This window comes from Scleropages formosus, chromosome 17, assembly GCF_900964775.1.
Source record: "Scleropages formosus chromosome 17, fSclFor1.1, whole genome shotgun sequence".
NCBI classification, from domain to species: domain Eukaryota; kingdom Metazoa; phylum Chordata; class Actinopteri; order Osteoglossiformes; family Osteoglossidae; genus Scleropages; species Scleropages formosus.
This window is the reverse complement of record NC_041822.1, coordinates 4,317,670-4,332,705: the sequence shown is the minus strand read 5'-3', so window position 1 is coordinate 4,332,705 and position 15,036 is coordinate 4,317,670.

Sequence of the window (15,036 nt, the reverse complement as noted above, 5' to 3'; positions counted from 1 at the left end):
GTTTCTATCACTTCTTTGGTGACTTCAGTCCCCACACTTGACAGTTTTGTTGTGGGTAAGATGTGTAACACTGATGAGGACGTTGTTAAGCCCAACACATCCTTTGATGTCATGGGTCTGAGAGAAACATCGGGCGAATGAGATTGGGCATCCAAACCTTCAGGGACCGGGTACCCTGAGCTACTTTCTTCAGTTTCAGTGATCATAGCCTCTGTAACTTCCAGACTCTTTGCTTCTGTCATTGTTGGCTCTTTTTCATCTCTCACCGTTAACACCTCAGTTTTCTCCTTGTCTTCCGTGACAACTGATACGCCTGATGGTCCAACAGAGGTTTCTGGGCTTGTTTCTATCACTTCTTTGGTGACTTCAATGCCCACTGTTGACAGTTCTGCTGTGGGTAAACTGTGTAACACTGACGAGGATGTTGTTAAGCCCAAATCATCCTTTGATGTCATGGGTTTGAGAGAAACATCGGGCGGATGAGATTGGGCATCCAAACCTTCAGGGACCGGGTACCCTGAGCTACTTTCTTCAGTTTCAGTGATCATAGCCTCTGTAACTTCCAGACTCTTTGCTTCTGTCATTGTTGGCTCTTCTTCGTCTCTCACTGGTGTCACCTCAATTTTCTCCTTGTCTTCAGTGACAACTGATACGCCTGATGGTCCAACAGAGGTTTCTGGGCTTGTTTCTATCACTTCTTTGGTGACGTCAATGCCCACTGTTGACAGTTTTGTTGTGGGTAAGATGTGTAACACTGATGAGGACGTTGTTAAGCCCAACACATCCTTTGATGTCATGGGTCTGAGAGTAACATCGGGCGGATGAGACTCAACACCCAAACCTTCAGGAACTGGGTACCCTGAGCTACTTTCTTCAGTTTCAGTGATCATAGCCTCTGTAACTTCCAGACTCTTTGCTTCTGTCATTGTTGGCTCTTCTTCGTCTCTCACTGGTGTCACCTCAATTTTCTCCTTGTCTTCAGTGACAACTGATACGCCTGATGGTCCAACAGAGGTTTCTGGGCTTGTTTCTATCACTTCTTTGGTGACTTCAATGCCCACTGTTGACAGTTCTGCTGTGGGTAAACTGTGTAACACTGACGAGGACGTTGTTAAGCCCAAATCATCCTTTGATGTCATGGGTCTGAGAGAAACATCGGGCGGATGAGATTGGGCATCCAAACCTTCAGGGACCGGGTACCCTGAGCTACTTTCTTCAGTTTCAGTGATCATAGCCTCTGTAACTTCCAGACTCTTTGCTTCTGTCATTGTTGGCTCTTCTTCGTCTCTCACTGGTGTCACCTCAATTTTCTCCTTGTCTTCCGTGACAACTGATACGCCTGATGGTCCAACAGAGGTTTCTGTGCTTGTTTCTATCACTTCTTTGGTGACTTCAATGCCCACTGTTGACAGTTTTGTTGTGGGTAAACTGTGTAACACTGATGAGGACGTTGTTAAGCCCAAATCATCCACTGATGTCATGGGTTTGAGAGAAACATCGGGCGAATGAGATTGGGCATCCAAACCTTCAGGGACCGGGTACCCTGAGCTACTTTCTTCAGTTTCAGTGATCATAGCCTCTGTAACTTCCAGACTCTTTGCTTCTGTCATTGTTGGCTCTTTTTCATCTCTCACCGTTAACACCTCAGTTTTCTCCTTGTCTTCCGTGACAACTGATATGCCTGATGGTCCAACAGAGGTTTCTGGGCTTGTTTCTATCACTTCTTTGGTGACTTCAATGCCCACTGTTGACAGTTCTGTTGTGGGTAAACTGTGTAACACTGACGAGGACGTTGTTAAGCCCAAATCATCCTTTGATGTCATGGGTTTGAGAGAAACATCGGGCGAATGAGATTGGGCATCCAAACCTTCAGGGACCGGGTACCCTGAGCTACTTTCTTCAGTTTCAGTGATCATAGCCTCTGTAACTTCCAGACTCTTTGCTTCTGTCATTGTTGGCTCTTCTTCGTCTCTCACTGGTGTCACCTCAATTTTCTCCTTGTCTTCAGTGACAAATGAAACGCCTGATGGTCCAACAGAGGTTTCTGGGCTTGTTTCTATCACTTCTTTCGTGACTTCAATGCCCACACTTGACAGTTTTGTTGTGGGTAAACTGTGTAACACTGATGAGGACGTTGTTAAGCCCAAATCATCCACTGATGTCATGGGTTTGAGAGAAACATCGGGCGAATGAGATTGGGCATCCAAACCTTCAGGGACCGGGTACCCTGAGCTACTTTCTTCAGTTTCAGTGATCATAGCCTCTGTAACTGCCAGACTCTTTGCTTCTGTCATTGTTGGCTCTTTTTCATCTCTCACCGTTAACACCTCAGTTTTCTCCTTGTCTTCCGTGACAACTGATACGCCTGATGGTCCAACAGAGGTTTCTGGGCTTGTTTCTATCACTTCTTTGGTGACTTCAATGCCCACTGTTGACAGTTCTGTTGTGGGTAAACTGTGTAACACTGACGAGGACGTTGTTAAGCCCAAATCATCCTTTGATGTCATGGGTTTGAGAGAAACATCGGGCGAATGAGATTGGGCATCCAAACCTTCAGGGACCGGGTACCCTGAGCTACTTTCTTCAGTTTCAGTGATCATAGCCTCTGTAACTTCCAGACTCTTTGCTTCTGTCATTGTTGGCTCTTCTTCGTCTCTCACTGGTGTCACCTCAATTTTCTCCTTGTCTTCAGTGACAAATGAAACGCCTGATGGTGCAACAGAGGTTTCTGTGCTTGTTTCTATCACTTCTTTGGTGACTTCAATGCCCACTGTTGACAGTTTTGTTGTGGGTAAACTGTGTAACACTGATGAGGACGTTGTTAAGCCCAACACATCCTTTGATGTCATGGGTCTGAGAGAAACATCGGGCGGATGAGACTCGACATCCAAACGTTCAGGGATTGGGGACCCTGAGCTACTTTCTTCAGTTTCAGTGATCATAGCCTCTGTAACTTCCAGACTCTTTGCTTCTGTGGATGTTGGCTCTTTTTCATCTCTCACCGTTAACACCTCAGTTTTCTCCTTGTCTTCAGTGACAACTGATACGCCTGATGGTGCAACAGAGGTTTCTGGGCTTGTTTCTATCACTTCTTTGGTGACTTCAATGCCCACTGTTGACAGTTTTGTTGTGGGTAAACTGTGTAACACTGACGAGGACGTTGTTAAGCCCAAATCATCCACTGATGTCATGGGTTTGAGAGAAACATCGGGCGAATGAGATTGGGCATCCAAACCTTCAGGGACCGGGTACCCTGAGCTACTTTCTTCAGTTTCAGTGATCATAGCCTCTGTAACTTCCAGACTCTTTGCTTCTGTCATTGTTGGCTCTTCTTCGTCTCTCACTGGTGTCACCTCAATTTTCTCCTTGTCTTCCGTGACAACTGATATGCCTGATGGTCCAACAGAGGTTTCTGGGCTTGTTTCTATCACTTCTTTGGTGACTTCAATGCCCACTGTTGACAGTTTTGTTGTGGGTAAGATGTGTAACACTGATGAGGACGTTGTTAAGCCCAAATCATCCACTGATGTCATGGGTCTGAGAGAAACATCGGGCGGATGAGACTCGACATCCAAACGTTCAGGGATTGGGTACCCTGAGCTACTTTCTTCAGTTTCAGTGATCATAGCCTCTGTAACTTCCAGACTCTTTGCTTCTGTGGATGTTGGCTCTTTTTCATCTCTCACCGTTAACACCTCAGTTTTCTCCTTGTCTTCAGTGACAACTGATACGCCTGATTGTCCAACAGAGGTTTCTGTGCTTGTTTCTATCACTTCTTTGGTGACTTCAGTCCCCACACTTGACAGTTTTGTTGTGGGTAAGATGTGTAACACTGATGAGGACGTTGTTAAGCCCAACACATCCTTTGATGTCATGGGTCTGAGAGAAACATCGGGCGAATGAGATTGGGCATCCAAACCTTCAGGGACCGGGTACCCTGAGCTACTTTCTTCAGTTTCAGTGATCATAGCCTCTGTAACTTCCAGACTCTTTGCTTCTGTCATTGTTGGCTCTTTTTCATCTCTCACCGTTAACACCTCAGTTTTCTCCTTGTCTTCCGTGACAACTGATACGCCTGATGGTCCAACAGAGGTTTCTGGGCTTGTTTCTATCACTTCTTTGGTGACTTCAATGCCCACTGTTGACAGTTCTGCTGTGGGTAAACTGTGTAACACTGACGAGGATGTTGTTAAGCCCAAATCATCCTTTGATGTCATGGGTTTGAGAGAAACATCGGGCGGATGAGATTGGGCATCCAAACCTTCAGGGACCGGGTACCCTGAGCTACTTTCTTCAGTTTCAGTGATCATAGCCTCTGTAACTTCCAGACTCTTTGCTTCTGTCATTGTTGGCTCTTCTTCGTCTCTCACTGGTGTCACCTCAATTTTCTCCTTGTCTTCAGTGACAACTGATACGCCTGATGGTGCAACAGAGGTTTCTGGGCTTGTTTCTATCACTTCTTTGGTGACGTCAATGCCCACTGTTGACAGTTTTGTTGTGGGTAAGATGTGTAACACTGATGAGGACGTTGTTAAGCCCAAATCATCCACTGATGTCATGGGTCTGAGAGAAACATCGGGCGGATGAGACTCGACATCCAAACGTTCAGGGATTGGGTACCCTGAGCTACTTTCTTCAGTTTCAGTGATCATAGCCTCTGTAACTTCCAGACTCTTTGCTTCTGTGGATGTTGGCTCTTTTTCATCTCTCACCGTTAACACCTCAGTTTTCTCCATGTCTTCCGTGACAACTGATACGCCTGATGGTCCAACAGAGGTTTCTGGGCTTGTTTCTATCACTTCTTTGGTGACTTCAATGCCCACTGTTGACAGTTTTGTTGTGGGTAAGATGTGTAACACTGATGAGGACGTTGTTAAGCCCAAATCATCCACTGATGTCATGGGTCTGAGAGAAACATCGGGCGGATGAGACTCAACACCCAAACCTTCAGGAACTGGGTACCCTGAGCTACTTTCTTCAGTTTCAGTGATCATAGCCTCTGTAACTTCCAGACTCTTTGCTTCTGTCATTGTTGGCTCTTCTTCGTCTCTCACTGGTGTCACCTCAATTTTCTCCTTGTCTTCAGTGACAACTGATACGCCTGATGGTGCAACAGAGGTTTCTGGGATTGTTTCTATCACTTCTTTGGTGACGTCAATGCCCACTGTTGACAGTTTTGTTGTGGGTAAGATGTGTAACACTGATGAGGACGTTGTTAAGCCCAACACATCCTTTGATGTCATGGGTCTGAGAGTAACATCGGGCGGATGAGACTCAACACCCAAACCTTCAGGAACTGGGTACCCTGAGCTACTTTCTTCAGTTTCAGTGATCATAGCCTCTGTAACTTCCAGACTCTTTGCTTCTGTCATTGTTGGCTCTTCTTCGTCTCTCACTGGTGTCACCTCAATTTTCTCCTTGTCTTCCGTGACAACTGATATGCCTGATGGTCCAACAGAGGTTTCTGTGCTTGTTTCTATCACTTCTTTGGTGACTTCAATGCCCACTGTTGACAGTTCTGCTGTGGGTAAACTGTGTAACACTGACGAGGACGTTGTTAAGCCCAAATCATCCTTTGATGTCATGGGTCTGAGAGAAACATCGGGCGGATGAGATTGGGCATCCAAACCTTCAGGGACCGGGTACCCTGAGCTACTTTCTTCAGTTTCAGTGATCATAGCCTCTGTAACTTCCAGACTCTTTGCTTCTGTCATTGTTGGCTCTTCTTCGTCTCTCACTGGTGTCACCTCAATTTTCTCCTTGTCTTCCGTGACAACTGATACGCCTGATGGTCCAACAGAGGTTTCTGGGCTTGTTTCTATCACTTCTTTGGTGACTTCAATGCCCACTGTTGACAGTTTTGTTGTGGGTAAACTGTGTAACACTGATGAGGACGTTGTTAAGCCCAAATCATCCACTGATGTCATGGGTTTGAGAGAAACATCGGGCGAATGAGATTGGGCATCCAAACCTTCAGGGACCGGGTACCCTGAGCTACTTTCTTCAGTTTCAGTGATCATAGCCTCTGTAACTTCCAGACTCTTTGCTTCTGTCATTGTTGGCTCTTTTTCATCTCTCACCGTTAACACCTCAGTTTTCTCCTTGTCTTCCGTGACAACTGATACGCCTGATGGTCCAACAGAGGTTTCTGGGCTTGTTTCTATCACTTCTTTGGTGACTTCAATGCCCACTGTTGACAGTTCTGTTGTGGGTAAACTGTGTAACACTGACGAGGACGTTGTTAAGCCCAAATCATCCTTTGATGTCATGGGTTTGAGAGAAACATCGGGCGAATGAGATTGGGCATCCAAACCTTCAGGGACCGGGTACCCTGAGCTACTTTCTTCAGTTTCAGTGATCATAGCCTCTGTAACTTCCAGACTCTTTGCTTCTGTCATTGTTGGCTCTTCTTCGTCTCTCACTGGTGTCACCTCAATTTTCTCCTTGTCTTCAGTGACAAATGAAACGCCTGATGGTCCAACAGAGGTTTCTGGGCTTGTTTCTATCACTTCTTTGGTGACTTCAGTGCCCACACTTGACAGTTTTGTTGTGGGTAAACTGTGTAACACTGATGAGGACGTTGTTAAGCCCAACACATCCTTTGATGTCATGGGTCTGAGAGTAACATCGGGCGGATGAGACTCGACACCCAAACCTTCAGGGACTGGGTACCCTGAGCTACTTTCTTCAGTTTCAGTGATCATAGCCTCTGTAACTTCCAGACTCTTTGCTTCTGTGGATGTTGGCTCTTCTTCATCTCTCACCGTTAACACCTCAGTTTTCTCCTTGTCTTCCGTGACAACTGATACGCCTGATGGTCCAACAGAGGTTTCTGGGCTTGTTTCTATCACTTCTTTGGTGACTTCAATGCCCACTGTTGACAGTTCTGCTGTGGGTAAACTGTGTAACACTGACGAGGACGTTGTTAAGCCCAAATCATCCTTTGATGTCATGGGTTTGAGAGAAACATCGGGCGAATGAGATTGGGCATCCAAACCTTCAGGGACCGGGTACCCTGAGCTACTTTCTTCAGTTTCAGTGATCATAGCCTCTGTAACTTCCAGACTCTTTGCTTCTGTCATTGTTGGCTCTTTTTCATCTCTCACCGTTAACACCTCAGTTTTCTCCTTGTCTTCCGTGACAACTGATACGCCTGATGGTCCAACAGAGGTTTCTGGGCTTGTTTCTATCACTTCTTTGGTGACTTCAATGCCCACTGTTGACAGTTCTGTTGTGGGTAAACTGTGTAACACTGACGAGGACGTTGTTAAGCCCAAATCATCCTTTGATGTCATGGGTTTGAGAGAAACATCGGGCGAATGAGATTGGGCATCCAAACCTTCAGGGACTGGGTACCCTGAGCTACTTTCTTCAGTTTCAGTGATCATAGCCTCTGTAACTTCCAGACTCTTTGCTTCTGTCATTGTTGGCTCTTCTTCGTCTCTCACTGGTGTCACCTCAATTTTCTCCTTGTCTTCAGTGACAAATGAAACGCCTGATGGTCCAACAGAGGTTTCTGGGCTTGTTTCTATCACTTCTTTGGTGACTTCAGTGCCCACACTTGACAGTTTTGTTGTGGGTAAACTGTGTAACACTGATGAGGACGTTGTTAAGCCCAACACATCCTTTGATGTCATGGGTCTGAGAGTAACATCGGGCGGATGAGACTCGACACCCAAACCTTCAGGGACTGGGTACCCTGAGCTACTTTCTTCAGTTTCAGTGATCATAGCCTCTGTAACTTCCAGACTCTTTGCTTCTGTCATTGTTGGCTCTTCTTCATCTCTCACCGTTAACACCTCAGTTTTCTCCTTGTCTTCCGTGACAACTGATACGCCTGATGGTCCAACAGAGGTTTCTGGGCTTGTTTCTATCACTTCTTTGGTGACTTCAATGCCCACTGTTGACAGTTCTGCTGTGGGTAAACTGTGTAACACTGACGAGGACGTTGTTAAGCCCAAATCATCCTTTGATGTCATGGGTTTGAGAGAAACATCGGGCGGATGAGATTGGGCATCCAAACCTTCAGGGATTGGGTACCCTGAGCTACTTTCTTCAGTTTCAGTGATCATAGCCTCTGTAACTTCCAGACTCTTTGCTTCTGTCATTGTTGGCTCTTCTTCGTCTCTCACTGGTGTCACCTCAATTTTCTCCTTGTCTTCCGTGACAACTGATACGCCTGATGGTGCAACAGAGGTTTCTGTGCTTGTTTCTATCACTTCTTTGGTTACTTCAGTGTCCACACTTGACAGTTTTGTTGTGGGTAAACTGTGTAACACTGACGAGGACGTTGTTAAGCCCAAATCATCCACTGATGTCATGGGTCTGAGAGAAACATCGGGCGGATGAGACTCGACATCCAAACGTTCAGGGATTGGGTACCCTGAGCTACTTTCTTCAGTTTCAGTGATCATAGCCTCTGTAACTTCCAGACTCTTTGCTTCTGTCATTGTTGGCTCTTCTTCGTCTCTCACTGGTGTCACCTCAATTTTCTCCTTGTCTTCAGTGACAACTGATACGCCTGATGGTGCAACAGAGGTTTCTGGGATTGTTTCTATCACTTCTTTGGTGACGTCAATGCCCACTGTTGACAGTTTTGTTGTGGGTAAGATGTGTAACACTGATGAGGATGTTGTTAAGCCCAAATCATCCACTGATGTCATGGGTCTGAGAGAAACATCGGGCGAATGAGATTGGGCATCCAAACCTTCAGGGACCGGGTACCCTGAGCTACTTTCTTCAGTTTCAGTGATCATAGCCTCTGTAACTTCCAGACTCTTTGCTTCTGTGGATGTTGGCTCTTTTTCGTCTCTCACCGTTAACACCTCAGTTTTCTCCTTGTCTTCCGTGACAACTGATATGCCTGATGGTCCAACAGAGGTTTCTGTGCTTGTTTCTATCACGTCTTTGGTTACTTCAGTGTCCACACTTGACAGTTTTGTTGTGGGTAAACTGTGTAACACTGATGAGGACGTTGTTAAGCCCAACACATCCTTTGATGTCATGGGTCTGAGAGTAACATTGGGCGGATGAGACTCGACACCCAAACCTTCAGGGACCGGGTACCCTGAGCTACTTTCTTCAGTTTCAGTGATCATAGCCTCTGTAACTTCCAGACTCTTTGCTTCTGTCATTGTTGGCTCTTCTTCGTCTCTCACTGGTGTCACCTCAATTTTCTCCTTGTCTTCCGTGACAACTGATACGCCTGATGGTCCAACAGAGGTTTCTGTGCTTGTTTCTATCACTTCTTTGGTTACTTCAGTGTCCACACTTGACAGTTTTGTTGTGGGTAAACTGTGTAACACTGACGAGGACGTTGTTAAGCCCAAATCATCCACTGATGTCATGGGTCTGAGAGAAACATCGGGCGGATGAGACTCGACATCCAAACGTTCAGGGATTGGGTACCCTGAGCTACTTTCTTCAGTTTCAGTGATCATAGCCTCTGTAACTTCCAGACTCTTTGCTTCTGTCATTGTTGGCTCTTCTTCGTCTCTCACTGGTGTCACCTCAATTTTCTCCTTGTCTTCCGTGACAACTGATACGCCTGATGGTCCAACAGAGGTTTCTGTGCTTGTTTCTATCACTTCTTTGGTTACTTCAGTGTCCACACTTGACAGTTTTGTTGTGGGTAAACTGTGTAACACTGATGAGGACGTTGTTAAGCCCAACACATCCTTTGATGTCATGGGTCTGAGAGTAACATTGGGCGGATGAGACTCGACACCCAAACCTTCAGGGACCGGGTACCCTGAGCTACTTTCTTCAGTTTCAGTGATCATAGCCTCTGTAACTTCCAGACTCTTTGCTTCTGTCATTGTTGGCTCTTCTTCGTCTCTCACTGGTGTCACCTCAATTTTCTCCTTGTCTTCAGTGACAAATGAAACGCCTGATGGTCCAACAGAGGTTTCTGTGCTTGTTTCTATCACTTCTTTGGTGACGTCAATGCCCACTGTTGACAGTTTTGTTGTGGGTAAGATGTGTAACACTGATGAGGACGTTGTTAAGCCCAAATCATCCACTGATGTCATGGGTCTGAGAGAAACATCGGGCGGATGAGACTCGACATCCAAACGTTCAGGGATTGGGTACCCTGAGCTACTTTCTTCAGTTTCAGTGATCATAGCCTCTGTAACTTCCAGACTCTTTGCTTCTGTGGATGTTGGCTCTTTTTCATCTCTCACCGTTAACACCTCAGTTTTCTCCTTGTCTTCAGTGACAACTGATACGCCTGATGGTCCAACAGAGGTTTCTGGGCTTGTTTCTATCACTTCTTTGGTGACTTCAATGCCCACTGTTGACAGTTCTGCTGTGGGTAAACTGTGTAACACTGACGAGGACGTTGTTAAGCCCAAATCATCCACTGATGTCATGGGTCTGAGAGAAACATCGGGCGGATGAGACTCGACATCCAAACCTTCAGGGACCGGGTACCCTGAGCTACTTTCTTCAGTTTCAGTGATCATAGCCTCTGTAACTTCCAGACTCTTTGCTTCTGTGGATGTTGGCTCTTTTTCATCTCTCACCGTTAACACCTCAGTTTTCTCCTTGTCTTCCGTGACAACTGATACGCCTGATGGTGCAACAGAGGTTTCTGTGCTTGTTTCTATCACTTCTTTGGTTACTTCAGTGTCCACACTTGACAGTTTTGTTGTGGGTAAACTGTGTAACACTGACGAGGACGTTGTTAAGCCCAAATCATCCACTGATGTCATGGGTCTGAGAGAAACATCGGGCGGATGAGACTCGACATCCAAACCTTCAGGGATTGGGTACCCTGAGCTACTTTCTTCAGTTTCAGTGATCATAGCCTCTGTAACTTCCAGACTCTTTGCTTCTGTCATTGTTGGCTCTTCTTCGTCTCTCACTGGTGTCACCTCAATTTTCTCCTTGTCTTCCGTGACAACTGATACGCCTGATGGTCCAACAGAGGTTTCTGTGCTTGTTTCTATCACTTCTTTGGTGACTTCAATGCCCACTGTTGACAGTTTTGCTGTGGGTAAGATGTGTAACACTGATGAGGACGTTGTTAAGCCCAAATCATCCACTGATGTCATGGGTCTGAGAGAAACATCGGGCGGATGAGACTCGACATCCAAACGTTCAGGGATTGGGTACCCTGAGCTACTTTCTTCAGTTTCAGTGATCATAGCCTCTGTAACTTCCAGACTCTTTGCTTCTGTCATTGTTGGCTCTTTTTCATCTCTCACCGTTAACACCTCAGTTTTCTCCATGTCTTCCGTGACAACTGATATGCCTGATGGTCCAACAGAGGTTTCTGGGCTTGTTTCTATCACTTCTTTGGTGACTTCAATGCCCACTGTTGACAGTTTTGTTGTGGGTAAGATGTGTAACACTGATGAGGACGTTGTTAAGCCCAAATCATCCACTGATGTCATGGGTCTGAGAGAAACATCGGGCGGATGAGACTCGACATCCAAATGTTCAGGGATTGGGTACCCTGAGCTACTTTCTTCAGTTTCAGTGATCATAGCCTCTGTAACTTCCAGACTCTTTGCTTCTGTCATTGTTGGCTCTTCTTCATCTCTCACCGTTAACACCTCAGTTTTCTCCTTGTCTTCCGTGACAACTGATACGCCTGATGGTCCAACAGAGGTTTCTGGGCTTGTTTCTATCACTTCTTTGGTGACTTCAATGCCCACTGTTGACAGTTCTGCTGTGGGTAAACTGTGTAACACTGACGAGGACGTTGTTAAGCCCAAATCATCCTTTGATGTCATGGGTTTGAGAGAAACATCGGGCGGATGAGATTGGGCATCCAAACCTTCAGGGATTGGGTACCCTGAGCTACTTTCTTCAGTTTCAGTGATCATAGCCTCTGTAACTTCCAGACTCTTTGCTTCTGTCATTGTTGGCTCTTCTTCGTCTCTCACTGGTGTCACCTCAATTTTCTCCTTGTCTTCCGTGACAACTGATACGCCTGATGGTGCAACAGAGGTTTCTGTGCTTGTTTCTATCACTTCTTTGGTTACTTCAGTGTCCACACTTGACAGTTTTGTTGTGGGTAAACTGTGTAACACTGACGAGGACGTTGTTAAGCCCAAATCATCCACTGATGTCATGGGTCTGAGAGAAACATCGGGCGGATGAGACTCGACATCCAAACGTTCAGGGATTGGGTACCCTGAGCTACTTTCTTCAGTTTCAGTGATCATAGCCTCTGTAACTTCCAGACTCTTTGCTTCTGTCATTGTTGGCTCTTCTTCGTCTCTCACTGGTGTCACCTCAATTTTCTCCTTGTCTTCAGTGACAACTGATACGCCTGATGGTGCAACAGAGGTTTCTGGGATTGTTTCTATCACTTCTTTGGTGACGTCAATGCCCACTGTTGACAGTTTTGTTGTGGGTAAGATGTGTAACACTGATGAGGATGTTGTTAAGCCCAAATCATCCACTGATGTCATGGGTCTGAGAGAAACATCGGGCGAATGAGATTGGGCATCCAAACCTTCAGGGACCGGGTACCCTGAGCTACTTTCTTCAGTTTCAGTGATCATAGCCTCTGTAACTTCCAGACTCTTTGCTTCTGTGGATGTTGGCTCTTTTTCGTCTCTCACCGTTAACACCTCAGTTTTCTCCTTGTCTTCCGTGACAACTGATATGCCTGATGGTCCAACAGAGGTTTCTGTGCTTGTTTCTATCACGTCTTTGGTTACTTCAGTGTCCACACTTGACAGTTTTGTTGTGGGTAAACTGTGTAACACTGATGAGGACGTTGTTAAGCCCAACACATCCTTTGATGTCATGGGTCTGAGAGTAACATTGGGCGGATGAGACTCGACACCCAAACCTTCAGGGACCGGGTACCCTGAGCTACTTTCTTCAGTTTCAGTGATCATAGCCTCTGTAACTTCCAGACTCTTTGCTTCTGTCATTGTTGGCTCTTCTTCGTCTCTCACTGGTGTCACCTCAATTTTCTCCTTGTCTTCCGTGACAACTGATACGCCTGATGGTCCAACAGAGGTTTCTGTGCTTGTTTCTATCACTTCTTTGGTTACTTCAGTGTCCACACTTGACAGTTTTGTTGTGGGTAAACTGTGTAACACTGACGAGGACGTTGTTAAGCCCAAATCATCCACTGATGTCATGGGTCTGAGAGAAACATCGGGCGGATGAGACTCGACATCCAAACGTTCAGGGATTGGGTACCCTGAGCTACTTTCTTCAGTTTCAGTGATCATAGCCTCTGTAACTTCCAGACTCTTTGCTTCTGTCATTGTTGGCTCTTCTTCGTCTCTCACTGGTGTCACCTCAATTTTCTCCTTGTCTTCCGTGACAACTGATACGCCTGATGGTCCAACAGAGGTTTCTGTGCTTGTTTCTATCACTTCTTTGGTTACTTCAGTGTCCACACTTGACAGTTTTGTTGTGGGTAAACTGTGTAACACTGATGAGGACGTTGTTAAGCCCAACACATCCTTTGATGTCATGGGTCTGAGAGTAACATTGGGCGGATGAGACTCGACACCCAAACCTTCAGGGACCGGGTACCCTGAGCTACTTTCTTCAGTTTCAGTGATCATAGCCTCTGTAACTTCCAGACTCTTTGCTTCTGTCATTGTTGGCTCTTCTTCGTCTCTCACTGGTGTCACCTCAATTTTCTCCTTGTCTTCAGTGACAAATGAAACGCCTGATGGTCCAACAGAGGTTTCTGTGCTTGTTTCTATCACTTCTTTGGTGACGTCAATGCCCACTGTTGACAGTTTTGTTGTGGGTAAGATGTGTAACACTGATGAGGACGTTGTTAAGCCCAAATCATCCACTGATGTCATGGGTCTGAGAGAAACATCGGGCGGATGAGACTCGACATCCAAACGTTCAGGGATTGGGTACCCTGAGCTACTTTCTTCAGTTTCAGTGATCATAGCCTCTGTAACTTCCAGACTCTTTGCTTCTGTGGATGTTGGCTCTTTTTCATCTCTCACCGTTAACACCTCAGTTTTCTCCTTGTCTTCAGTGACAACTGATACGCCTGATGGTCCAACAGAGGTTTCTGGGCTTGTTTCTATCACTTCTTTGGTGACTTCAATGCCCACTGTTGACAGTTCTGCTGTGGGTAAACTGTGTAACACTGACGAGGACGTTGTTAAGCCCAAATCATCCACTGATGTCATGGGTCTGAGAGAAACATCGGGCGGATGAGACTCGACATCCAAACCTTCAGGGACCGGGTACCCTGAGCTACTTTCTTCAGTTTCAGTGATCATAGCCTCTGTAACTTCCAGACTCTTTGCTTCTGTGGATGTTGGCTCTTTTTCATCTCTCACCGTTAACACCTCAGTTTTCTCCTTGTCTTCCGTGACAACTGATACGCCTGATGGTGCAACAGAGGTTTCTGTGCTTGTTTCTATCACTTCTTTGGTTACTTCAGTGTCCACACTTGACAGTTTTGTTGTGGGTAAACTGTGTAACACTGACGAGGACGTTGTTAAGCCCAAATCATCCACTGATGTCATGGGTCTGAGAGAAACATCGGGCGGATGAGACTCGACATCCAAACCTTCAGGGATTGGGTACCCTGAGCTACTTTCTTCAGTTTCAGTGATCATAGCCTCTGTAACTTCCAGACTCTTTGCTTCTGTCATTGTTGGCTCTTCTTCGTCTCTCACTGGTGTCACCTCAATTTTCTCCTTGTCTTCCGTGACAACTGATACGCCTGATGGTCCAACAGAGGTTTCTGTGCTTGTTTCTATCACTTCTTTGGTGACTTCAATGCCCACTGTTGACAGTTTTGCTGTGGGTAAGATGTGTAACACTGATGAGGACGTTGTTAAGCCCAAATCATCCACTGATGTCATGGGTCTGAGAGAAACATCGGGCGGATGAGACTCGACATCCAAACGTTCAGGGATTGGGTACCCTGAGCTACTTTCTTCAGTTTCAGTGATCATAGCCTCTGTAACTTCCAGACTCTTTGCTTCTGTCATTGTTGGCTCTTTTTCATCTCTCACCGTTAACACCTCAGTTTTCTCCATGTCTTCCGTGACAACTGATATGCCTGATGGTCCAACAGAG